We start from the raw sequence: 26,152 nt of genomic DNA, 5'->3' as shown, positions 1-26,152 counted from the left end.
AAGCACCTAGCCTGAGGACAGGTGAAGGAATCTGCATCTTGCCTCCTTGGGAAAGGACCCTGGTTACTCCCCACCCCTCCCCTCCCCCTTTCCTCCTTTTCCTTTAACAGCTTTGCACTCCACACTGTCTAAGGGGTCCCGTCCTGTTCTCTTATCACTCTAGCCCCTTTACAGCTCGGGATTCCCCTAGTCCTCTTTAGCATCCCTACTCCCCATCCCCCAACTGGTGGAAGGTCCGGAGGCTGGTAAAAGGCGCACTTTTCCTTCGGCCCACGTTTACCTCCCTCTCCAAGGCTGTGTGTGCTCTGCATGTCTGATTCGGTTGCGTTATATTTGGGTAATAACCCTCAGTTCGGCAATATGCAGGCAGTTGCTGCAGGACACGACTCCCAGGATAAATAAATAGCAAGTGAATAATTTCTCAAGAGTTTTTGTTGCGCTTTGGTTTCTATAGTTGTTGGGTTTCCGTGTTAGAGAGAGATGGTGAGATGAGTTAAAGGACCAGATTTGGCTTGAAGGAAACACAAGACTCAGTTATGAACCCCTGGGTTTGAGACTTATGCAAAATGAATTACGATGTGGATAGGAATCCTAGCTCCCCCTTCCGCTCCCCCATATGTCCAGATATGACGAGTCTGAGATGGTGCTCTAAAAAAGGACTAAAGTCGTGGAAATTCGTCTTATTTTTAGGTAGAAAAATGTCTGAGGTTTTACTGGGCAAAAAGAGACCCGAAAGTGCCGTTTGTTTGTTTGTTTGTTTTTTAAATTCAGACTTGCGCTTATTGATTATTTTCATTATGTAGAAAGGGGAATACTCCGACGCTGACACTGAGGTCTGTTGAATTTTTCTTATTGAAAGCTCTCAGAAACCAGTCCAAATGATTTTTGTAGAAGGAAACCCCCAAGTCCCTTGGTGCGCTGTTCTTTCCTTTTGGTGCTGAAACTGTTGACTGGCACTGAGATTCATCAAGGTTTTCTAGAATTAGTGAAGTTAGACAAAAACTTACCACAAAACTCTCTGTGATTGAATATTAACTGGTACTCCTGTTTATCATGCTTTGGACTGAATTTTAAGGGCACCAGTAACAATGGAGATTGGAATATTCAGTAAAATCATAGAAACATTTATGTGTATCTGGAAAGGTGTAGTATTTACCCTGTAGGGGCTTGCAATCTAAAAACACTGACAGTTTTAAACAACTCCACAAATTTACTGAGTATACAGTTGCTTCATTAATATTATGTACAATTGGGCTTTCATTTGTGAGAAGGTAGTATAAATTTGAATAAGGTGGATTGTATATTTGAAAGAATATTGAGTATTTTTGCTTTGAAAGAAGTAGAAAGGTAGAGCATTATAAGAGGGGTTTTAAAGGCAGACTTCTAAAAACCTTTGAATCAAAGGATAAAGATCCATAAATCTTTAGTAGAACAGACCTACAGCATGGTAAAAATGTTAGAGAGAGAAAGTTTACAGTGGAAATATAGGATACTTGGAAATGAAGAGTTCCCAGAAAATGAAGTTGCAGTAATCTAGGTAAAGATGTTCAGAGATTGAACTAGACTATGGCAATAGGGATGAAGAGAAAGGATCAGCTTTGGGAGAGTTGGTAACAGAAGGTAATATTTTCCCTCCTTTACCCCTAAAAAATGCTGTGTAGAGGCAAGAGTTGTTGATATTTCTTGGTAGGAAGGTGAGGCATAAGGAAGGAGAAACATTTCTTATTTCTTCTTTGTTCAAATATATATTTTATTTGAGGGCCAAGTTACTCTGCTTATTATGGTATGTATTTTTGGAAAAACTAGAGAATCAAGTTTTGTTGTATGTTTTTGCATCTGTAGGAATTTTAGTATCATGATGTTAATAATCAAAATTAGTTTGTATTTATCTTTATAAGGACCATGTTTCATGCCTAGTGAAATTCACTTAATAGGCCTTGCATTCATAATAGTGATTTTTCATATTCTGAATTGTACTATGAATTTATGATCTACCTACAGAAGTATTTATAACATCTTGTATTTAACAGTGTTTTCATTTTTATGGTAAAGTTATATTGAGTTACTTCTGAAAACTTTAACTGATTTGATTCTTGTATATCAACTATTCTTAAACGGGGGTCTTTGAATTTGATTTTTATTATTTGCTATCTCAATAACTTTATTTCAATATAATTGGCTTCTTTGGAATTCCATACATTTAATTTTATGCATTTAAAGCCATTTTATTGAAAAGCGGTCCCAGAGGTTTTCCTAGACTGCCAAAGGAGTCCATGAAATAAAAAAAAGATTAAGAACCATTCTATATGATAATTTCACATAACTCTTAAAAGTATACTTAAAAGATGACATTTGGGCTTGGGATCTTCACTTAATAAGCATTTTTGTAATCTCAGCTACGAATTCAACAAATTCTCTCAATAATTGTATATGAGGTGATTTCTAAAATCATGATTGTAGGAAGGTCAGTATTTAGCAATAAGTACTTTTGGGTTTTATATTCTGAATCATTAGGATTTTGGAAGTCAGGTGATTAACCTAATATAGATGTTTTAAATTTTTCTAGTTAAGATTATAAGCACATTTTAAGTAGTAATATGAGATATAGTATATACATAAAATCAGTTGATAAGGAAAATTTATATTGAAGGACTGTTGTTGCCTTTTGAAAAAAGGTCATATAGATTTGAAATGTTTTATAGTAACTTTTATGTTGATGTCCCAGAAAGATTACATATATAGTTCAGTGATATAAAATATAATTTCTAAATTAGATCATTGTATCTTTCTTGTTTTGATTCTAGTAAATATTGAAGATAGTCCAATAACTAATGACTAATCTCAAGATAATTTCTGTTTTAAATCTGAATTTGGACATTAGAGAATTATAATGATTATGATGATTTTGTAGACTCTTAGTAGTTTTGTATTTGCTGATAATCTTAATATTTCATTAAATTCACAATAAATCTCATTTAAAAATAATTTCTCATTCTCAAAATCACAGTTAGGATTCAAACACTTGTATAAATCCATATTAAGTGCACTTTCTATTATGCCTCATTGTCTCTTAATTCTAGATTTATTTATTTTATTTTTTAGTATTAAATGGTCATTGATCTAGAGTTACTACTGTGTAAGGTTATTTTCCAGACTAGTTTGTGGGTTGGCTATAAGATGTTCTTCCTTAATACTTACCTTGAAAGTACATAGAAGATTGGATATTGGTGAAAATAGAAGTTTTAATCAATTTTTTTCCCTGAAAAATCACTGATGACACTAAGTTGAGTGCTATATTAACAATTAGTTAATTAACTGGGAAGTATTTTGCTTTGTTTTTGTTTTTGTGGAGAACATACTATAGTGGACTTTTATTTCCACAGCACAAGTTTGGAGCCTTAAAACTTTTTTCTTTAGCATATAAACTTCTTGAGAGTAAGGATTGTTTCTTTTTCTTTTTTTGTCTTTGTATCTCTAGTATCTGGCAGAGTGTCTAGATTAAATAAATATTTGTTGATTGATTTTCAGTTGTCATCAGCATTCAACTGAATCATTTGATTCAGTCATTTTTCAGATTATGTGGAAAGCACACAATAAAAACTCATTCTTTATTAAGTCACTGTATCATTTGCCTTTAAAAGAGAGTTAAGAATTACCAATGATAATATTTATGTGAAAACGTGTTAATTGAAGTATAAAGAGATACCTTTTGTATATCTTTGAATATTTCTTTTTTTTTTTTTTGATCTAGATACTGTGCAAAATATTTTCAGTGCGCTGGAAACTTGCCTTCACTGATATAGTTTGATATTGGCTTGGTCTAATCATTGCAATTAATATCTCTCCAATTATTTAGATCTATCTTATTTCTATATAGAGTGTTTTATAGTTGTATTTATATAGTTCCAGTGTGGGTCTTGATAGATTCCCAAACACTGAATATATCCTGTTGTTATTTTGAATTGAATTTCTTTTTATCTGTTGCTACTGGGTTTTCTTGATGATATACAGAAAGGTGGATGATTTTTATGGATTTATGTTGCACAGTGGATAGAGCTCAGGAGCTGAGGTCAGCTAGACCTGAGTTCAAATCCTGTCTCAAAAATCACTAAGCTGGTGTGATCCTAGGCAAATTATTAACCTCTGTGTTTCACTTTCGTCTTTAAAATGGGCATAATAATAGCACCTACCTCTCAATATTGTTGATGATGGTCAAATGACTTGACACATATAAAGCCTTTTGCATATCTTAAAGCACTTTATAAATGCTGACTTTGCTACTTTTCTGAAGTTATTGTTTCAGCTAGGCTTTTTATTTTTTTGTTGTTGACTATTTCTAAACAGATCATTATGTCATCTGCAAAAAGAAATAATTTTGTTTCCTCTTTACCTGTGCTTATTCCTTTAATTTATTGCTTTGGCTTGCATTTCCAGGGCTATATCAGATTCTAGTGATGATACTGGAAATCTTTGCTTTACCCTTCATCTTAGTGGAAAGGTCTCTAGCATTTCTCCATTCCAAATAATTCTGGCTCTGGGTTTTAGCTAAGTATTGTTTATTATGGTGATGGCAAACCTATGTCATGCATGTAAGCACTGACATATGTAGCCATTTTTGATGACACATGGCCCCATATAGAGAAGTATGGGGTCACATGCTGAAGATGAAACATTTGCTGTAGTGTAGTGTAGACACTCTGCACTATAGATGACAATTCTATCTATTTTAATTTACCTATTTTGGTTTATTAAATACAGTTATATATTACAATTATACATTTTTGTTAATTAAACTACAAATATCGTGAAATTATAGGTTTTTTCCTCAAGTGACACACCACCCGAGTTATGCTCAGTTTTTGGCGAATTTAGACACACCAAGCTCAAAAGGTTGCCCATCACTGGTTTATCATATTAAGGAGAAGTCCATTTTCCAATGCTTTTAATGATTTTTAAAAAAGAAATTAGTATTTTAAAATATTTAATTGAGATCTTTGTCATCATCTATTAATGTCACATGATTTTTATTATTTTTGTTAGTATCATGTATTATATTTATTGGTTTCCTAATATTGAACAAAATCTAAATTTCTGGAGTAAGTCCAATCTGGTCAGAGTGTGATAGGTTGTGATGGCTCCCCAAGACTTGGTAATAGATAGTATGGGGGATGGGAGTGAAGGAGATGCAAAACTAGCATGCAAGTGGGTGACTAAGGGATTTATTAGTAATTCTCTCTAGCAATAGGGAAGTTTAGATAAACTATGGTTTTAAGAAGGGAGACAGCTCTATCTTGGACATATTCAATTTGAAATGTACTTGTGGGATATCAAGAAGATGTCAGAAGAGAAATTAAAGCTGGCTATCTGGGTTTTTCAATCATCTTGTTGGATAATAATTGAATCTATGGGAACATTTTCATATATCAAGTTTTGATCCAAGACAGAATCCTAGTGAATATCTAAGTGAGACACTGTACGGCTCTCATGAAATTACATTTTAAAAAATGTGGCATTTATGGCTCTCATGGCCAAAAAGGTTGCCGACCCCTGCTATATAGGAAAGAGGATGTATATACATCCTCTTTCCTGAACTCCCAGCCATGCAGGTACACAACCTCTCTCGTCTTAAATTTTTCATTCTCACTCACTCAACCTTTGCCAAATCTTGTCATTTCTACCTTTATAACACTTTTTATAGGTACCCTTCTCTTTACTCATGTTTAGATTTTCATCTCTTCTCACCTAGATAGTTGTAATAACTATCCAAGTCTCTTCCCTCTCCAAAATAAACTTTTGGCGCCCAGTTACCTTTATGATCAAATATAACATCTTCTGCTTAACATTAACATTTTTTTTATAACTTGGGCCCTTCCTACTTTTCTCATCTTCTTTACTCCTCTCTGTTCACTCTATGCTCTGATTCTACTGGTTTACTTGTTAACCTTTACACAGAACACTTCGTATCTTACCTCCATGCTTTTGCACTTTCTGTTTTCCATGTCTGGAAGGTTCTTTCCCTTCACTTCAGTTTTCCTTATATTCCTCAAGATTCAGTTCTACTCCTGCTTTCTGCAGGAGGCCTTTCTTCATCCTTAGATTTGCTAGTACTTTTTGGATTTCAAAATTACACCTATACAGTTTTCTTATCTTGGGATTTCCCTTAGCCACTGAGGCCTCCTTGCCCTAGACATCCTACTATGCCTGCAACCTGCTCACCCTCAGTATCCCTCTGTAGTGCCTGTTCCCTTCTCTTATTGGTGAGTTCTTCCTGGAGCCTCTATTTAATGAAGGGTCATAGGCTGGTCTGCTATTATTCCCCTCTGGACACTGTTCTTGACTTCTTCTGGACTGTAAAATCATGCTCCCAGGGTCATACCTTCATTTGACCCTCTTTTCCCCAATGCTTTTTCCAGCTCCCCTTTTTCTGTTTTCTTCCCTTAGAATACAAGCATCATAAGGGCAATGACCATCTTTTTTTGCTTATATTTGTACCCCCAAGACTTGGCAGAATGCCCAGCATAAATACTTGTTTCCTTTGTTCTCTCTCTCTCTCTCTCTCTCTCTCTCTCTCTCTCTCTCTCTCTCTCTCTCTCTCTCTCTCTTTCTCTCTCCCTCCCTCCCCCATATATATATGTATGTATATATCTCCTCCCCTATATATATTTCTGTGTACCAATTATTTACCTTATTTCCCCCACATGAGAATATGAGCTTCTTGAAAGCAGGGATAATTTTTGCCCTTCTTTGTATTCCTACTGCTCATCACAGTGCCCATGCATAGACCCCACTTAAAAAATATTCATTGTCTGGTTGACTGAACTCCCACATTAGTTGGTGGTTCTGGCCATATCAGTGTCAGTGTCCATCTTCCTTTTTCAACCAAAAACATATTTAAGAAACTTTAAAGTAATTTTAATGTATCCTATATAATGAGATAATTTCTTGTGGAATGAGCTTGATCATTATTACCTCCACCACAGACTACTAATCCTTTCATAGGTTGGAAAATGTAAGAGTTAACTGGAAAAGACTTGGGTCCTTAGAATTTTACAAAGTGTATTAGAATTATTTGGATAGGTAAAAGATCAGAATTAGGTAAAAGGATAAAAGTAAAATAGTCTAATCTAAACTACAATGTGAGTGGTCTCAGTTTGGCCACAGCAGCAGCTCCCCCAGCACAATCACCAGAGATGAGTGGGAGCACTTCTTGGATCACTTTTTTTATTTCTTCTCTTTACATGCAGATCAGTTTCAGAATCATCTCTAGGTCAAATGCGTAGGTCACTGTCCTATGTCCCTCATTTGGTGACCTAGGTAACACAAACTCATGCACACTCACGTAGACTCAGGTGACCTAATTTAACTAATGATTTCTCTCCCACTGTCCTGGCTTTCCACCTAAGTTCAAACTCAAATCAGGTAACCCTAGTAGAAAAGGATAAATTCCCTTTTCACAAAAATGTGTTTTTATAAGATGATTCTTTTAGCTACTTGGGATTCACTGGCCAATATAGTAGTGCATGACATATTTCCATTTTTGACCATCACTTTAGTGAACCTAGTGACTCTGGATAGGACAGAGCCATAAGCAGCTGGAAATGAAGATATGCCATTTGTTTTTCAGATCTGGGACAACCTTCATCTGTGACCTTGACTTTGGGTCCGTCAGTTTCTGCAGCCTCAAAGCTGTGGTCTCCTCATGAGAGCTTGAACAATGTATAACTATCTATTCTTTTTTTTTTAATTTTAAACCCTTAACTTCTGTGCATTGACTCATAGGTGGAAGAGTGGTAAGGGTAGGCAATGGGGGGTCAAGTGACTTGCCCAGGGTCACACAGCTGGGAAGTGTCTGAGGCCGGATTTGAACCTAGGACCTCCCATCTCTAGGCCTGGCTCTCAGTCCACTGAGCTACCCAGCTGCCCATAACTATCTATTCTTAAGTTATAATAGAAGGTAGTTCTGCTTTCCTGATGGACAATGGGTGGGTAATGTTACTTGAGTATCTTGTCTTTTTGGCCATCATTCTTTTGCCTTTACCTTTCCTGAGGAATGGGTTTGATCAGAGGTCCACTTCTTCCACATTTTCAGTTACTTTCCTTAGAATATACTTCTTTAGACTTTGAGAAAATATCCTACTGTGTTTGAAGTTGTCTTTGCTATGTTGCCTATTTCATGGATCATTTTTATAATGCTTGAATACTTTCGTATGATTTATCAAGTTGTCATAAGTTCAATGACTGTTTCATTGCTTTAACATTCCTTATGCCACCCACATAGGTTATTGGCTACTTGAATAATTCTGGTCATGCTTTCATCTTCAGAGGACATCACTCTTCTTGCTATAAAATCTGACTAAGTTGTTGTCAGATCATGACAAGAATTTGGATAGTTTCCTTTTATATAGAATGATACTATTAGACACAGCTATTGCCATTTCTGTTATTCACTTGGACTATAGAATAGCTTTTTAAATGTATTCCAGATATGCAAATCTGTGATTTCTTCTTTTTAGACCTGAGAATATTTAAATATTGTGTCTTAGAGGCAGCTGGTGGTACAGTGAATAGAGCATTGGGTCCAGAGTCAGGAAGACCTGAATTTAAATAAGGCCTCAGACACTAGCTGTGTGACTCTGGGCCAGCACTTAATTTCCATTTGCCTTAGTTTCCTCAGCTATAAAATGAGGATAAAAAAGCACCTACTTTGCTGGATGATTATGAGGATAAATTGAGGTAATATTTATAAGATGCACTTAGCACAGGGCCTGACTTATCATAGGTGTTATATATAAGTGCTTCTTCCTTTCTTCTCTCCTTCCCCGTTAAGGTTTTCTTTCAAACAGTTTATTTTGACTTCTCTCAGAAGCTTGCCATTCCTATAGAACCTAAATTGCACTAATGCCAAAGTACCTAAAAGAATGTTTGAGCTAAAAGAAGATTTCTGGTGATGATAAAATAAGTTCCTTTTATAACAAAAATCTCCCATATTTACATAGTTATTATTGCAAAACTGATGTGATAAATCAAGGCAAAGTCTTTAAATTCCTACTATGTTCTAGAAATGTAAAATGATTTCACATATATACATATATGTGTATATGTATATATATATATATATATATATATATATATATATATATATATATATATATTTCTTTAAACTGGCAGTATCTTCTCTTCCTGATTCTTGTTCTATCTGGCTGCTCCTTCAGGTCATATCTGCTAACTCTGGGTGACCCATAAGGCTCTATCTTGGGTCCTCTTCTCTTCTCTTCTCCCTTTATACTATATCACATGGTGATCTCATCAGCTTCTGAGGATTCATTTATTATCCTTAATCTCAGAGTTAACCTTGACACCTCACTTTTGTTCTCCCTCATCCCATATTCAACCACCAGAGCATTTCTCACATCTAGTTACTTGTATTTACAGCTAGTTCTGGCCCTCCTCACTTCTCTCCTGGTTTATTGCAATAACCTTTGGTTTTCCTTTCTCAAGTCTTTCTTTGCTCCATTTTATCCTCATGTCATTCTTAGGGAATATTTATAAAGCAAAAGTCTTGTCCATACCATTTCCCTGCTCGATAAACTTCATTCACTCCCCGTCACCTTTAGGATCAAATAACAACTTCTGTTTGGCTCTTAAAACTCTTTTCAACAGGAATTCTTATCTTTTTTTTGATTGTAGACCTCTTTGATAATCTGGCAAAGTTCATGGGTCCTTTCTCAGAAATTTTATGCATTACAAAATGCATAAAATAAAATACATAGATACGATTATAAAGGTAACAATTATATTGAAATAAATATGTAATTTTTCTTATTCAAGTCTATAGACCTCCTGAAACTTTTGTGGACCCCAAGACAATTAAGAACCTTTGCTTTACAACATGTCTCCAATCTACCTTCCTAGCTTTTTACAGTACTTCCCTTTATACTTTCAGTGGACTAACCTACTGTCCTTTTTGACATTCCTTTTACACAACATTCTTCTATCTCTTGTCTGTCTGACTTTGTATACACTAATCTTTATTCTCTTTTCACCTTATTTTAGAGTTCTAACTACCTTCAAAGATAAGCCGAAATGTAACTTTCTTCATGAGACCTTTCCTGCCCTACCTGTCTTCCTTTCCCAGGTGCTAGTGCCTTCCCCCTGAACTTCTTATGTTCATATTTTTGTATTTATACACATATATATTCCCCATAGAATAAGTGTTTTTCTAGGTGTGTACCAGACAGCTATAAAACTCAGTTGCAGAATAGTTGCTGATTTTGCATGAGTAATGGGAGTTTCCTCTGTACACACATATATATGAAGAGCTCCTATGACATCATGGTATAAAGAACTCCCAATGAGGAAAACACCTACATACAATATCATTGTGTATATATATATATATGTGCATGAAATTGTAGATATATATACATATGGCTCATCTGCAGCCTGTGACATTATCAATTATCTTTTTTTCCTCAATATTCTCTTTTCTTTAGTTGTTTTTTTTTTTTAACTTTGCTCTCTTCCTGGTTATTCTCCAACTCATCTGGCTGTTCCTCAGTCTACTTTGTTGGATCTTTATCCAAATGACACCAACTAATCCTGTCCTGTCCTGGGTCCTTTTCTCATCTCTATACTATCTCACATGGTGATCTCATCAGCCTCTAAGGATTCAGTTATCATCTTTAGGCTGGTGATTCTCAAAGTTACCTTTCTAGCCTTAACCTTACAGCCAGCCTCCCTAGTCTTACATTTTTTATTGCTTATTGGACTTCTCAAACTGAAAGACATCCAGAATTTAGCATAGCCAAATCTCACCTTCTAATCTTTCCCACAAACCTTCCTTCATACAAACTTCCCTGTTACTATCAAGGATAGGCAGGCCAGGCACCCAGGCATAAAACCTAGGTGATAGCCTTGAATCGTCTCTCTCATCTCCCTCCTATGTAATCTTTTGCCAAAGCCTGTTGATTTTACCTTTTCTAGATCTCTTGTATATATACCCTTCTCTTCTCTTAGATTGCCACCACACTGTTACAGAATCTCATTACATCATGCCTGGACTATTGCAATGGCTTTCTGTTTGGTCTGCCTACCACAAATCTCTCTTCCAGTAAATTCTCTATTCAACTGTCAAAGCGATCTTAATAGAGTATAGGTTTGACCATGTCTCCCTCCACTCTTAAAGTTTATTTACTCCTTATTATTTCTAGGATCAAATATGAAATCTTATGGAGTTTAAAGCTTTTTATAATCTTTCTCTTTCCTCCAAGCCTTTCTAGTTTTTTTTACACCTTTCTCCCTTCCATATGCTATGCACTCCAGTGACAATGGCCTCCTTCCTATTTCTCAGACATGGCACTTCATCTCTCAGATCTTGGCATTTTCACCTCTCATGTTCTCTTTCCTCATGTCTGCTTCCTGACTTCTGTGGCTTTCTTCAAGTTCTAGCTGAAATGCTATGTTTTAAAAAAAAGTAAAGAGAATATTTCCAAATTTCCTTTAATTCCATGCCTTCCTTTTGTGGATTACTTCTAATTCATCATATATGTGTGTATAATATTTTGCTTGTTTGTACCAAGTTAATTTGCATGTTATCTCCCTCATTTGGTTGTGATTTCCTTGAGAGTAGAGACTGTCGTTTGCTTTTCTTTGTAGCCACACCACTTACCACATTTATTGATTGTTGATGTCTATGAGTACAGATTATCTGTTTACACATGTGCCTGATGCATCCTCCATTAGAATGTAAACATTTTGAGGATAGGAACTATATCATTTTTGTCTTTGTATCCTCAACACCTAGCATAGTGCTTAACATATAATAGGAGCCTAATAATGCTTGTTGACTGATTAGATGATGAAAAGTGAGACTATGGTTATAATAGTTTTGTAAGATTTATTTTTGAAGCTTCCCAATTTAATTTCTAGTTTTCTTATACCTCACTGCTCCTTCTGCATATAATGTAATTCAGTAACATAAGCTTCCTTGCTGTTCCTCAAACGTTACACACTATCTCCCAACTTCTAGAAGCTTACAAGTTCTTCAAATGAAATAAAAATGAATCGTTTATTAACCACTTGTCCACTCTAGGAAGCAATTCTCAGTTCATCTTAATGACCTAGATAGTTCCAAACATTAATAAGGAATTCATTTGCCATGCACAGATAAGATACTTTTTTAGCCTTCCGTCCACACATGAATGATAGACTCATTCATTTCTGAAAGAAATATTTCTACCTGAAAATATTATTATGCTTTGACAAAGGATAAAAATAAAGAATTCTCTGATTTAGCAAACAGTTGTTCCAAATTGTATTACTATTTACGACGTATTATTTTCTCCTCTGGGTATAAGGATAAAAATACTAGTTTGCTCCTTTATCCCAAAGTGACAAGCCCTTAAGCACTGATGGTTCTGTGACTAGGAAATGACATGGGGGCATAGGTATGAAACTGCATAGAATGTGTTCTAGCTAAAATAGATCATGAGTCTTGCATTTTATCTCCCATTACATAAATAATGAAGGCAATTGAGTTGATCATTGCCAAACCATACTTTTTCTTTTAAGTAAATCTTTTCCCATTCCTTCTTACTTTGTTTTTAAAATGTAGAATTGATCAGGATAGTACAATAGAAAGAGTAGTGTCTGAAGTCAGAGAAGACCTGGGTTCATATTCTGTCTCTCATACTTGCTAATAACTACATAAAAATATAAATCCTTGAACCTCAGTTTTTTTCATTTTTAAAATGAAGGGATTAAACTAGATTTCCTCTGTGATCCCTTCCAGCTCTACCTCGTGATCCTATGTATTTCTCTGAGCTTATTTCCTCATATATAAAACGATGTCAGTAATATCTATATAAAGTACTTTGTAAGTCTTTAAGTGCTTTCATAAATGTAAGCTGTAATTATTCCTATATGTTTGTCATTGGGTTGTGTTGTCATTCAGAATGTGGTTATTGATCATACAAAATTGTATTCTTAGCAAAAATTACTTAAATGCATTTATATTTTGTATTCTATGGTCATAACCATTATCTGAGAAACAGACTGTATTTATAAGGCTATGTTGATGCTAGTTGATTGCTGTTGCAAGGTGTGCTGACATGTTAATCTATTTGTAGTTGCTGAAGTGAATTAAAAAAAAAACACCTCAGCTATGTTAACTTTAGAGCATTTGAAAATACTAGAAAATAAGTCTACATTTGCCATATGGAGAAAAAAGACAGTTGGTAAGCAAAAATGGTTTTGGATTTTGTGTGTGTGTAAATGTTTCAAACATGAGAGAAACATTAAAAAATACTCATGATGAGAACTATCAAATCAAATCTATGAAGTATATGTATATTGTTCTGTGCTATATGTTATGGAGAGTGAGGTAATCACTACCCTCTACCAACTTAAATATTAAAGTGATGGGACAAGGTACTATAATTCTGATTCAAGCCTAAACCAGAAAAAGTTAAGGCAATGTGACTGGGTAAATCTTGTTACTTTTCTTCCTTTTTATGTCTTTTTCTTCAAAGGATACCTTCAGATAGCCTGTCAGCACCTCATTTGGTTTGATGGTTATGGATCTGCACTTCTTCCAGGGATCTGAAGAAAGGGAAGGAACGTAGGGTCTGAAGAAGTGAATATACATGGACTTTTATTAATGGGTTTGATTGCAGAATCTGTTCAAGTGTCAGATGATAGGTTTTTAGGAACAAGTGTGGCACTGAGATTGTAAAACGTAGCATATGATATACCATTGTCTAGATCAATGGTTCCCAAACTTTTTTGGCCTACTGCCCCTTTTCCAGAAAAAATATTACTTAGCCCTTTGGAAATTATTATTTTTTAATTTTAATAGCAATTAATAGGAAAGGTAAATGCACCGGTGGCCATCACCGCTTCCCTGGATTGCTGCAGCATCTACCAGGGGGCGGTAGCGCCCACTTTGGGAATCACTGGCCTAGATCCTTCAGAGGATAACACTATTTCAGTTAAAAAGTGGAAAAAAGGATTAGGAGAAAAAACACACACACAAATGATATTTACCAATTGTTTAGAGTCTTGTGAGAGATTTGATGGGGAAAAAGATGAAAAGCAGTGGCTAAAATGAAATTTTTTATGATCTATACAAAACTGTCACCTTTATGGCAGTAACTTTTCTTTACCTTCTCCTTTTAAAAAAATCCTTATAAGTGCCTAATACCTTGCTCAATAATCTATTAATTGAATTTATGCAAGTTGCCCTTATTTCTTCTTGGAATGCTTGAAACCTGTTTTTTTTATTTTTCCTAATGATTAACATGACGGAGTGCTTTGTAGAAAAGACATCTATGACATTATCATAAATTGGTATATGTTTTGTGTATATTATGACATTAAAATACTGAAATTTATGAGTTACTCATTAAAATTGAGTATGGAGGTAAGTGCAAAAGCTCTTCAACTAGTTTTGAGGTCTTAGATTTTGAATGGGATAATTTAATTTAATTTTATTTCTACTTATTTATTCATTCATTCATTTATCCATTTATTTATTTATTTTTTAAGTTTTTATTTTGAATATTTTCCCATAGTTACATATTTCATGTTTTTTCCCTCTCCCCCAACCCCCCCTAACATTGATCAAGACCTAATTCCATATTATTGATAATTGGACTAGAGTTATCGTTTAGTGTCTACATCCCCAATGATATCTTGAATGGGATAATTTTAGATAGACTTCATACTTAAGGAACACTTTAGGGAGAAGGTAGAATTAGTTGATTGTTGTTGTACTTGAAGAGGTTCAAAATGACATCTCTATGTCAGAGTCAGTGTACAATGTGTCTGACTGTGGCTGATAAGACCAATTCAGGCCTGAAGGTTCTACCACAGGTCTGGCACAAATAGCCCATATGAACATTTGGGATAGAAATGTCTCTAAATTTGTGCATTTCATGTTTCTTTTGAGTTCTACTTTACTCATAGATCATAACATTTTCTTTGACGCAGTTATGCCATGCTAGATGGTCCTGTGCTAGTGTCTCCCAGGTATCATAATCGATACAAAATCAATACCAGAGAGAGTTTGAGAGTGTCATTGTATTGCTTCTTTTGACTTCAGTGTGAGCACTTGCTATGTGTGAATTCTCTGTAAGATAGTCTTTTCTGCATACACGCAGTGTAGGTAGACCAGCACTCTGCAGAAGAATGGGAATGCTTGGCAGTGCAGCTCTAGAAAAGTTCCTCAGTGTCCAGCACCCTATCTTGCCCAGTGATCTTCAAGTCTTCCTCTGACAGTTCAAATAGAAGTGATTCAATTTCCTGGCATGGCACTGATATACAACCTAGATAAAATACATCTTTGAAGAAAAATTGTTTATTAGATTTTTCCTACAAGGGCTAATATTTTCTTTTGAAATTTAGATAATTAAATTTTCCTTCTAAAAATTCATATTGCATTTAAATATGAAATATTCAAAATTGGTTCTTTTTGACATTCCAACAGAGGTTTTAAAAAAGTGAGCAATACTGATTACAGCTTTATGATCCTTTTAAAATGATCTCAAAATTATTGGGTTGAAATATATTATAAATTATACCATTCTGGGAAATTCTTATTGGCTAAAAACCTTTAGTTTTGTAAAATTTGAATTTTTTAAAAGAATATTAGAAATCTTAAACATATAGACTAAAAATAGCAATGTGTTTATATAAAAAATGCTGTTTCTGGTATTGTCAGTTAAGATCCTTGGAAAAATATATTATTTTAAAAAAGCTTTTGGTATCTTTTTTTTTCTACCATAACTATTTAAAATATATATATATATATATATATCTTCCCTTCCTACCTGGCAAGCCATTGTTTGTAATAAAGAATATAAAAGAGGTTTAAAAAAGTTCATTAAAACTGACCAATATATTAAACAAATCTGATAATTTTAAAAATGCTTCCCACCCATAATACCTTTTTTTTTTTTTTTTTTCCTTAAAACCCTTACCTTCTGTCTTGGAGCCAATAGCCAATACTGTGTATTGGCTCCAAGGTAGAAGAGTGGTAAGGGTAGGCAGCGGGGGTGGGGGGTGGGGTGGGGTGGTCAAGTGACTTGCCCAGGGTCACACAGCTGGGAAGTGGCTGAGGCCAGATTTGAACCTAGGACCTCCCGTCTCTAGGCCTGGCTCTCAATCCACTGAGCTACCCAGCTGCCTTCCCCCCCGGCCCCCCCCTCCCCCAATAATACCTTTTCAAAAGAGAGAAGAGGAAAAAATGTTCAGCTTTTCGGAAGGGCTAAGCTTGGTCACTGTAATCATATAGCACTAAGTTTCCTTTTTATTATTCTTTCCATTGACATTGTCAAGTCATTGTGTGTATTATTTTCTTAGTTCTGCTCAACTCTACCAGTTTGTATATGTCTTTACATGCTTCTTTAAGTTTTTCATATTCATCATTTCTTCTAATGCAGTTAAGATTTCTCAAAGTATACTTGCCACAGATTCGTTAGCCATTTCCCAGTTAATGGATGCCTGCTTTTATTTTTCTTTATCATGTACTGTACTTCATCTGCGTATGTGTCTTTAATCTATTTTTCATTCTTTGATTCTGTTTTCCCTCTGCCTAGCACAATGCCCGGCACATAGTAGATACTTAATAAATGTTGACTGCATTTTTTTGCTGCCACTGAAAGTAATGGTATCAATATTTTTCGTGTATGTGGAACCTTTCCTTTTGACTGTTGTGGACACGGGGGTCCAAGACACTGCCCTAGCAAGCAAAAGAATCTCAGTATCAGAAGGTATGAACATTTTAGTAGTTGAAAAGCTACTCTTTCATGCTACATTGGAAAGAACATTAAGTTTGTAGTTAGGTGAGTTTGAGTTGTAATTTCCACTCAAAAATAAATAAACTCCATTTCTTTTGGATATTTTTAGTTATGAATATTTCTTCCTGCATCTACATTTGTTGTACTTTTGTAGAGCTCTGATTTCCTTTACTGTAATGGATTGGAAACCATCCTTAGTTTCACATCCTACTTATCAACATTATTAATTGATTGCTAAGCATTAATTATATGTCTTTTATGTGCCACATAGTGTGCTTAGTGTTAGGTATTCAAAGACAAAAGTTAGGCATTCTCTGCTTATATGCTTTTGGGAGGGGACAATATATTTTTATAGAAATAGAAAATTATTCAAAATAAATACAAAATGTTTTGGGTTGTTTTGGACAAGAACACTCACTGAGAGGATCTTGATAGGTCTGTTGATAGAGATGGCACTTTAGCTATGCTTTGAAAGGAGCTAGCTCAACTAAGAGGTGGAGGTGAGGAGGGAAAACATTTTGGGCATGAGGATAGTCTGTGCAAAGGTTTGGAGATGAGGGATGGAATGTCATGTTTGGCAAGAAGACTGCTCTGCCTGAGGGATAGAATGAGAGAAATGTGCAGTCATATTGGAGGGATAGAATGGATATAAAGAGTTTTAAACACCAACAGAGGAATATGTATTTGTCTTTAAAGGAATTTTAGGAATAGAAATTTATATTAGCTCTTTGGAGAATGGATTGGAGAGAAAGCAGTATTTTAGGCAATCAGGACCAGATCTAGGATGCCTATAGTATGAAAATGGAGAGGAGATGAATGTGAGAGATAATGGAGAGTATGATTGTTAGGATTTAGGAACTGATAGTTTATTGGGAGCAAATGAAGATGAAAAGTCCAGGATGACTCTCACATTGATAACCTGGAAGAACAGGGGAAATGGGTTTATGGAGAAAGATAATAAGTTCTTTGGATGTATTGAGGTAGAGATGTCTTTGGAACACCCAAATGGAAATATGGGACTAGAGTTTAGGTGGGAGCTGAGGAATGAATTTCTAGATTTGGGAAATCATTTGAATTGAGAAGGTAGTAGAATCAATAGGACTTGATGAAATTACCAAGAGAGAAAAGTACAAAGCTCAAGACAAACCTATGAGGTATCATTCAGATATGGAAGGCAGTACTGCAAAAGAAACTGAAATTGGTTGTACACATAGAAAGAAAACCATGGGGCAGCTAGGTAGTAGTGTGTATAGTGCTTAAGGCTTGGAATCGGGAGGACTTGGAGTCAAATCTAGCCTCAGACACTTCTTAGCAGTGTTACCCTGGGCAAGTCACTTAACTCCATTTGCCTAGCCCTTGTCCTTCTGTCTTAGAGTTGTTACTACAGAAAGAGAGGATTTAAAAAGAAAAAGAAAGAAAACTGTGATAGAACAATGTCACAGAAACATAGGAGAGAATATGCAAAATGGCAAGGCAAGAAACACTATCACGTGCTTTTGAAAAGGAGGGGTCAAAAAGGATGATGATTGAGAAAAATCCATTGAATTTCGAAATTAAGAAATCATTGTTGACTTTGGGAGAGTCATTTAAATGGAATACTGGGGATAGAAGACATTTCAAGAGTTGAGAAATAAGAAAGTAGAGGCAATTTGTATAGGTTATTTTTTCTAGGAGTTTGATTACGGAAGAGAAAAGATAGAATGTTAGCCTGAGGAAAAGGTAAAGGATTTTTAAGAATGGAGACCTAGGGTATATTTATAGTCAGCCCAGGTGTGAAGTGTTCTATAAGAAGTTAAAAATTAAAGAGGAAGGACATGATTGGATCAAGGATACCAACAAGAATTGTCATTATCAAAGAGAACACCTACTTCCCCTTTCTAGACTGGAAAAAAGAAGGAAAGAATGATACATGAAGGGGTGATTTGAACTATGAATGGAGGAGAAAAGTAGTTGAGCAGATATTCTCAATTTTTATGTTCCTACAAATTTTCCATAGAAAACTTCAGTGTTTTAGAGGCCTTCCTCTTATGCTTTCATTAGCATATGCATTGCCCATCTGTCTTATTTCTTTCTCACTATTTGACTTGTTTCCCTTCTTTTCCAGAAATATGTGTCTTGAGATATTTGTATTTAATGGACTTTTGGGAGTGAACACTTTGGCATTCATGCCTAACTCCTGAAATGCAACCCTCCCCCCCTTTTTTTGGTTTTGTAGTATTCTAGATCTCAGCAGTTAGTACATTGTCATCTACAAATAGTAGCATTTGGAGAACCTCATGTTTAATTAGGGAATACTTTTTTGTTAGGACTTTATACAAGACATCTTCCATGATATTTAGTGAACACTTTAGATGAGCTTATATGTTGCTTATATTTCATTTGATGCTGGTACTCATGTGGTTATTTGCATAGGTAATATCATGAATAATTTAAATTTGTATGTATACAAATTGTGTGAACAAGGCCTCAAGATTGTAGTTTTAATTATTGAGTAAAATGCTTTTAAAGAAATCAGTACACAAATTCATAGGACCTTAAGTTCTCTATACACCTCAGCTTTGTAATGGCAAGTATGTGTCCTTTGGTAGAAAATGAATTATAAAATTATTGCAATTTGCCTCTTAGCTAAAGTTACTCTTAATGTTTATATAGTCTACTCATATAAAGATTTCCCAGGAGTTATATAATAGTTGTCATAGCCCAGGGCCCTTCCTCTCCTCCATACTTCATCTTGTTGATTGCTCTGATTCTTTCCCCTAAAGCCAAGGAAACTATCCCCAAGATTAAGGTAATGGTGGCCACTTCTTTAGCTGAAGACATAAAATAGCTTGGGTCCTTCTGACTTCTGGAATTTCAAGTTCAAGGACTTGAGAGTCTCCATACCTAACTTAGCATACCATATGCTTTTCCATTTAGAGGTAAGGGGATGGAGAGGAGTGCCTGCTTAGTTGAGTGTTGTGAACTTGTTGAATAATCTTTATACCATAGTTAAATAAACCTTCTTTTGTTAACTTTGTCTAATTTTATTTTGATAGTAGACCTAAATTACCTGGGAGCACATGACAATTGTTGTGATATCCTTTCAGTTGACTTAAAATTTTTTTTGCAATCTCTTTCATTCTTTTGTTAATTTTATCTTCCTTTAGATTGAGTGGAAAATAGATTCACGAGTAACTTTGAATTTGTATTTCCTTTCACTTAGTCTGAACTGAAGATATAAAAATTATTTCACCACGTCCAACTACAGGAATATAGTTGTTGATGGAAAGAGCACTGGCCTTTGAGTCAGAAGACCTCGGTTTGGGGGCAGCTGGGTATCTCAGTGGATTGAGAGCCAGGCCTAGAGACGGGAGGTCCTAGGTTCAAATGTGACCTCAGACACTTCCCAGCTGTGTGATCCTGGGCAAATCACTTGACCCCCATTGCCTAGCCCTTACCACTCTTCTGCCTTGGAGCCAATGCACAGTATTGACTCCAAGATGGAAGGTAAGGGTTTAAAAAAAAAAAAGAAGAAGAAGACCTCAGTTTGAGTTCTAGCTCTGACACTCAATTGTGAGCAAATCACTTAAGTTCTCTTGAGCTTGTTTCTTTATTGGTAAAATGCTAATAACAATAATAATACCCTGTTTATTAGTGGCTTTTGTTGTTGAGGAAAGTGCTTTTTAAATTGTGAAGTGTTATGTAAATATGAGCTATTTATATACTATGATTATTATAGTGTTCAGAATGAGGTAGATATAACCATAAGTGTTTACCTTTTAAAACAATTGACTTCTTTGAAACACCAGTGCTTTTAGATTTTAAAGCCCTTGTTCGAGGATGCAAATAATAGAAGTAGAAAAGTAGGGCTAAAGTTAGGTTTTGAACCATGACCGTTATACCAGGCCTAAATGGTGTATCCAAATTGGCAGTAATCTAGATATAGGCTTTTGGATAGTCAGGGTATTTTAAACTTTTAAACTCTCGTTAAGTTTTCATTTGTATAATAAATATACTTTCATTCTACACTTTTAATTGAAAGAATAAGTGATTGACATTATCGAGATAGTTTCAGATAATCATGCTACTTGATAACCAGCAATAATTATGATAACACTAGTATTGTCATTACCACCTTACAATATATAGGTACTTATATTTTCTAAAATGCCTTCTGTATTATCTTATTTGATCTTCACAACAATCTTCTCTAGTTGATTCTATCCTGTTTTCAGATAAGAAAATAGGCTGAGAGAGTTGAAGTAGCCTTCCCACAGAGACATAAATTGTAGTGTTAAATTCAGGGTTCTTGAATAAACAGGCTAAGCACTTCTCCCCATTATATTAGGTTGGGTCTTTTGTTTATTGGGTTTGGTTAAAGAATAGAAATAAATTCAGAAGTTGAATAGGAAAAATAAATATTTTTAAGTAGAAAGGGAACAGAAGCACATTAGTTAAAACAGAAAGCTATAAAATGTGGCTTACTTTCTTTTCTAAGCTGCAGAAACAAAATTATGTGGCAGTGTCCATGTATAGAATGTACAGTAATAAAGCACAGGCATAGTGTTGGGGACTTAAAATTACTTATCAGAAGTGTTGCATGTTACACATATCCCATACTATCTCTATACATCTAGAAGGAACATAATTCTTGTCCCTCCCACTGTCTGGGCTTTCTTTAGAATGAGAAGATCAGCAACTGTTACTTACAAATAGGATAACAAAGTATAACTCAAGGCATAACTAGGTTGTGTTAAAATTAGTAACTTTTTTGCTAAAGCAGTAGTTCCCAAACTTTTTTGGCCTACCACCCCCTTTACAGAAAAAATATTACTTAGCCCCCTGGAAATTAATTTTTTTATGATTTTAATAGCAATTAATAGGAAATATAAATGCACCTGTGGCCATCACCACCCTCCTGGATTGCTGCAGCACCCACCAGGGGGTGGTAGCGCCCACTTTGGGAATCACTGTGCTAAAAGAATATATGGGAATTTTATAATACTAAATTTTATGTTGTAGATTAAAATTAAGAGGTAAACCTGAAATTATTTGGCTTATATACATAATATATGCAACCTCTGGAGGCATCATGTTCATGTAGAGTTGTGCTGGTTAAGAGAGAATTGGCTTCAGATTCTGTTTGTAACACTTCCTAGCTGTGTGAACCTGGGCAAGTCAGAAAATCATATACTCTCAGCATTGGGAGAGAAGTCAGAGTTTATCTAGTGCCACATATTCTCCAAATTAGAAGATGAGTCTTCTTGAGTACAGATCTGACACTATCTATCCACTGTGCCACCTAGCTGCCCTTGTACAAAATTACTAACAATTAAAATAAATAAATTTCATTTTTCCAATTTGACAAGTACAAAGTAATGTCTTAAGACATTACTTTGTACTTGTCAAATTGGAAAAATGAAAAAAATTAAATCTTTGAGGGGCTGTGGGAAAGCAGGTACATAATTCTACTGATAGAGGAACTGTGAAATGTTCTAGCTATTTTGGAAAACTATTTAGAATTATGCAAGAAAAATTACTAACTTGTTCAAATCTTTTGACTCAGTGAACATGTCATTTGTGTTTATAGGATTATAGGCTTAAAAGTTTGTAAAGGACCTTAGACCTCATCTAAGGAATTCAACTTATTTGTTGATGGACTAGCTAAGGTTGCATAGGTGGCAGTGCTTGGTAGGGTTAGGATTTGGAACCAAGTCATTTTTACTTTAAATGCAGTGCTTTTTCTACTATATTACAATGCTATTAAGATAGGTACCATGAAGAAGGTAATGATTTGTACAAAAATAATCATAGCAACATTCTTAATAACAAAAAGGCAGAAATGATATGTGCCTAACAATCAAGGTAATGGCTGTACAAAATGTACCATATGAATGTAATAGAATATTTGTACTATAAACTATAATGATTTTGAAGTGATGTGGAGAATGAAGAAAGCAGAATCAAGACAAAAAAAAATACAGTGACTAAAAAACTAAGTCAAATGAACCCTAAAACAAAACTTAGGTTAAATGCCAATTTAATTTGGTGCCAAATTAGTAAAATTTAAAAACATATCTTTTTTTCCCCTTAAATAATCAGTAAACTATAAAAGTAGGAAAGACATGTATAAATTTGAATCACTCAATTTGTTGGTTTTGCTCATTTTTTTTGAGTTATTCTACTCCAGTGGTTCCCAAACTTTTTCGGCCCACCTCCCCCTTTCCAGAAAAAATATTACTTAGCCCCCTGGAAATTAATTTTTAAAAATTTTAATAGCAATTAATAGGAAAGATAAATGCACCTGTGGCCTCACTGCTCCCCTGGATCGTTGCAGCACCCACCAGGGGGTGGTAGCGCCCACTTTGGGAATCACTGAATTATACTCTGTGGGGATTGGTCGGGTTTTTATTAAGAAATGTTTGTTGCATCAAGATAAGATGTACAAATAATTTTTAAAAATCTGGACACTCCCTTCCCTAAGAATATAGTATTAAATTGATTTATAGTGTTATCTATCCTGAGTAGTGAGAAAGAAGTTATTTGCTTTTCTATCACTTAAACTTACCATTCATTCATCTGAAAAGTAATTGTAGTCTTGTGAATGAATTTTTATGCATTGGTAAAGTTGAACAGGTAGTAAGAGTGAAATGTTCCAAAATGAAATTAAAAAAACCATATTGTGGAGTTATTAAAAACTAAAGGATGAAGTATACTTTGTCACAAAAAGGATCTTTATTATTATCACTTTCAAAGTAAAGATCTGCCATAACTGATTTATCAGTATTGGTATTTGACATATATAAGATTATACTTAGAATCTGTGCTTATGCAAATCAGATTGTATGAAAGGAAATGTAATTATCATCAGGTACATTGGCAATATCCTAGGATTGTGTTAAGATAATTTAAGAAACATGTTTTCATTTGAACTCATTTAAAATTTAATCAGTTGTTAAATACTTCTGTAGATCCATTATTTCATTTTTAACACATCTTAATTTATATCTTGTCCTTTATGATTCTTATCTGTGTTTACTTACAAATTTTCCATACAAGATCTGCACTAGAACCTAGTAGGTCTCTTTGTCTAAACTAACCTTTAAGAAGCTTGTCACTAACAATTGGCTTCTAAGTGAACATTTCTTTATAGAGTCTGTGAATTTCATAGCAAGAGAACATAATATTTATTACTAGAAATGAGGAGAAATAATTAATTTTAAATGCTATGTTTTTGGTAAGTGTAGTATTGTATGTTGGTGTATATGAAATAGAAATGTATAACGTGCAGTTTATTGTGCAAGGATATGGGGTTGAGGGAAGGTGTAAAAGTGAACAGGTTACACTTGGAACCAACATGTTAGACATGAAGTGAATCTGATTAATTTTAGGACAGATTTTGCTGGCAAAGGATAGATATCCATTGGCAGGATTAAAAAATCTTAAAGAGGTAAGTGAGATAGTATTTAGTATAGGAAACTAAATGTTAGTATAGATAATATTATGACTGGCATCTCATATCTCATATGGTTGTGATGAAAGTTCTTTGTTAACTTTAAATTTATTAAGTGGTATTATGAGACTAATCAGGAGAATTCGTTAATTTATTCCATTTATTATATACATATAAAATTATTTGCTAGATGTAAGGCATTTTATTAGACACTTCAAACTGGGTAAGAATAGCTCAATTTTCCTGAGAAACAGAAACAAGAAACCTATAAGAGATTTTATTTTGCGAGTAAACAACTTCAAAACTCCTTTTTTTCCTCCTTTGCCTCTTTACCCTTGCTCAATAAAAAAGAAGGGAAATAGATTTAATAAAGACCCATTGTTTCAATGAAGAGCATTTGGGGAACAGTTCTGGAGGTATAAAAAGTTGAGCGAAGGATATATTTTTTTAACATTTTTTTAAAATTTAAACATTTATTAATATTCATTTTAAACATGGTTACATGATTCATGCTCCTACTTTCCCCTTCACCCCCCCGCACTCCCCCGACCAATGGCCGATGCTCATTTCCACTGGTTTTGTCATGTGTCCTTGATCAAGACCTATTTCCAAATTGTTGGTAGTTGCATTGGTGTGGTAGTTTCGAGTCCATATCCTCAATCATGTCCACCCCAGCCCATGCGTTCAAGCAGTTGTTTTTCTTAAATGTTTCCTCTCCTGCAGTCCTTCCTCTGAATGTGGGTAGCGTTCTTTACCATAAATCCCTCAAAATTGTCCTGGGTCATTGTATTGCTGCTGGTACAGAAGCCCATTACATTCGATTTTACCATAGTATATCAATCTCTGTGTACAATGTTCTTCTGGCTCTGCTCCTTTCGCTCTGCGTCAGTTCCTGGAGGTCTTTCCAGTACACCTGGAACTCCTCCACTTTATTATTCCTTTTAGCACAATAGTATTCCATCACCAGCATATACCACAGTTTGTTCAGCCATCCCCCAATTGAAGGACATACCCTCCTTTTCCAGTTTTTTGCCACCACAAAAAGCGCAGCTATAAATATTTTCGTACAAGTCTGTTTATCTATGATCTCTTTGGGGCAAAAACCCAACAATGGTATGGCTGGATCAAAGGGCAGGCATTCTTTTATAGCCCTTTGAGCATGATTCCAAATTGCCAGCCAGAATGGTTGGATCAGTTCACAACTCCACCAAGCAATGCATTAATGTCCTAATTTTGCCACATCCCCTCCAACATTCATTACTCTCCCCTTCTTTCATTTTAGCCAATCTGCTAGGTGTGCGTTGATACCTCAGAGTTGTTTTGATTTGCATTTCTCTAATTATTAGCGATTTGGAACACTTTCTCATGTGCTTATTGATACTTTTGATTTCTTTACCTGAAAATTGCCTATTCATGTCTCTTGCCCATTTATCAATTGGGAAATGGCTTGATTTTTTATACAATTGATTTAACTCCTTGTATATTTGAGTAATTGGACCCCTGTCAGAGTTTTTTGTTATAAAGATTTTTTCCCAATTTGTTGTTTCCCTTCTGATCTTGGCTACATTGTTTTGGTTTGTACAAAAGCTTTTTAGTTTAATATAATCAAAATCATTTAATTTACATTTTGTAATTTTCTCTAACTCTTGCTTGGTTTTAAAGTCTTTCCTTTCCCAGAGATCTGACAAGTATACTATTCTATGTTCACTTAACTTATTTATAGTTTCCCTCTTTATATTCAAGTCATTCACCAATTCTGAATTTATCTTGGTGTAGGGTGTGAGATGTTGATCTAGACCTAATCTCTCCCATATTGTTTTCCAAATTTCCCAACAGTTTCCCAATAATTTCCCTCTTTATATTCAAGTCATTCACCAATTCTGAATTTATCTTGGTGTAGGGTGTGAGATGTTGATCTAGACCT

At 34.8% G+C, this 26,152-nt stretch overlaps 1 protein-coding gene across 8 annotated transcripts in view; it reads left to right on the top strand.

Annotated features, from left to right (window-relative positions):
- GPHN (gephyrin) overlaps positions 1–26,152 on the top strand; it is a 787,688-nt gene that overhangs the window by 868 nt on the left and 760,668 nt on the right. The gene's annotated exons all lie outside the window — the stretch shown is intronic.

Source organism: Gracilinanus agilis, chromosome 2, assembly GCF_016433145.1.
Source record: "Gracilinanus agilis isolate LMUSP501 chromosome 2, AgileGrace, whole genome shotgun sequence".
Lineage (NCBI taxonomy): Eukaryota > Metazoa > Chordata > Mammalia > Didelphimorphia > Didelphidae > Gracilinanus > Gracilinanus agilis.
Note: the sequence above shows the minus strand (reverse complement) of the source record. Positions and strands in the feature narration are given on the sequence as shown.